Here is a 2,500-nt window from a genome sequence, read left to right on the forward strand (position 1 = left end):
CCCCCCTGAACGGGGCACGACAGGCCACCGCGCTGGCTCGTCCAGCGTCGACAGTCCCTCGTCCAGGTTTCAGATCGCGCCAAGTCGAACCCATGACCTGCTCAAGCCATCGTGCGCTGCCGAATTCGCATCTGCGTGTAGGCTGCCATTCCACGCGGCAGCCCCTGTTTTCGTCAGCGTGCCCCCCTGACGAATTTTCCTGCCTGGCCCAGTCCAGCGTCCAGCCCCTGTTCGTCGAAAAATCTGCGCTGCCGATTTTCCACGCGGCAGCCCCTCTTTTCGTCAGCGTGCCCCCCTGACGAATTTTCCTGCCTGGCCCGGCCAGTCCAGCCCCTGTTCGTCGAAAAATCTGCGCTGCCGATTTTCCACGCGGCAGCCCCTCTTTTCGTCAGCGTGCCCCCCTGACGAATTTTCCTGCCTGGCCCGGCCGGTCCAGCATCCAGCCCCTGTTCGTCGAAAAATCTGCGCTGCCGATTTTCCACGCGGCAGCCCCTGTTTTCCTCAGCGTGCCCCCCTGACGAATGTTCGTCGAAAAATCTGCGCTGCCGATTTTCCACGCGGCAGCCCCTCTTTTCGTCAGCGTGCCCCCCTGACGAATGTTCGTCGAAAAATCTGCGCTGCCGATTTTCCACGCGGCAGCCCCTCTTTTCGTCAGCGTGCCCCCTGACGAATTTTCCTGCCTGGCCCAGTCCAGCGTCCAGCCCCTGTTCGTCGAAAAATCTGCGCTGCCGATTTTCCACGCGGCAGCCCCTCTTTTCGTCAGCGTGCCCCCCTGACGAATTTTCCTGCCTGGCCCGGCCGGTCCAGCCCCTGTTCGTCGAAAAATCTGCGCTGCCGATTTTCCACTCCGCAGCCCCTGTTTTCGTCAGCGTGCCCCCCTGACGAATTTTCCTGCCTGGCCCGGCCAGTCCAGCGCCCAGCCCCTGTTCGTCGAAAAATCTGCGCTGCCGATTTTCCCCGACGAACCTGCAGCTGCACAAATCCGCGCTGCCACTGCCCCATTGTCTGGACCAACAGTCTTTTCCATCAAGCCCTGGACTATAAATCGTCCAGACTCATCGCCAGCACCCGCTGCCGATTCTGCCGACTTTGCCGATTTCGTCGGCGCTGCCGATTCCAACACTGCCCGCCGTGCCTGAACCAGCGCTGTTTCGTCAGCGTGTCCCCTTGACGAATTTCCCTGCCTGGCCTGGACAGTCCATCTTCCAGCCCATGTTCATCGAAAAATCTGCGCTGCCGATTTCCCCGACGAACCTGCAGCTGCACAAATCTGTGCTGCCGATTTCCCCCCCTGTCGGCATGGCTGCCGCTGCCCCGATGTCCAGACCAACAGTCTTTTTTGTCGACTTTGCCGATTTTGTCCGCGCTGCCGATTCCAACACTACCCCCTGCATCCAAACCAGCATTGTTTCGTCAGCTCTTCCCCTGACGATTTTAGCCCTGTAACAAACAGTAGGCCTCCAATCCCGCCAACGGGAGCCAAGTTGATAGGGAAGAGAATTGAATGACGCGCCTGGTCCTCGCACCCCGCCACCCGAGGGGCCTTTTTCCCGGCAGCCTCTGAAAAACTCTAGCTTTCACGGTCCTCGCCGCCCCTCACCACCATGGCAGGCCTCTAATCCCACCCATCAGCAGTTGTAGCCGATAGGGCAGTGATTTGAATGACGCGTCGCGGGCCTCCGGGTCATCTCACCCGGCCATTAATTGGAGCGTTTTTGGCTGGCCGAGGATGGGGGGATGGATCTCTTCTTCCGAAAAAGCAAACAGTACATCGGGAGTTATGTTGACGGGGCATGGAATTGAATGACCCGTCGCGGGCCGCCGGGTCATCTCACCCGGCCATCCCGGGGAGCGTTTTTCCCGGCAGCATCGGGGAAACTCTTGCTTTCACTGCCCGCTGCCCAAGTCCCCACTCGAATCGGCCCCCCGCGCCAACAAGCCAACGCTGCCGAATCGGCAGACACTGCTGCCGAATCTGCCGACACTGCCCCGCGGGCTGCCACTGCCCCAGTGTCTAAACCAGCGGTCTTTCTCATCGAGCCTTGGACTATCCAGTCCGTCCTGACTCATCGCCAGCACCTGCTGCCGATTCTGCCGACTTTGCCGATTTTCTCGGCGCTGCCGATTCCAACACTGCGCCCACCGTGTCTGAACCAGCGCTGTTTCGTCAGCGTGTCCCCTCGACGAATTTTCCTGCCTGGCCTGGACAGTCCACCGTCCAGCCCGTGTTCGTCGAAAAATCTGCGCTGCCGATTCTGCCGACTTTGCCGATTTCGTCGGCGCTGCCGATTCCAACACTGCCCGCCGTGCCTGAACCAGCGCTGTTTCGTCAGCGTGTCCCCTCGACAAATTTTCCTGCCTGGCCTGGACAGTCCATCGCCCAGCCCATGTTCGTCGCAAAATCTGCGCTGCCGATTTTCCCCGACGAACCTGCAGCCGCACAAATCTGCGCTGCCGAATCTGCCGACACTGTCCCGCGGGCTGCCACTGCCCCAGTGTC

This window comes from Populus nigra, chromosome 2 (genome assembly GCF_951802175.1).
Source record: "Populus nigra chromosome 2, ddPopNigr1.1, whole genome shotgun sequence".
NCBI lineage: Eukaryota > Viridiplantae > Streptophyta > Magnoliopsida > Malpighiales > Salicaceae > Populus > Populus nigra.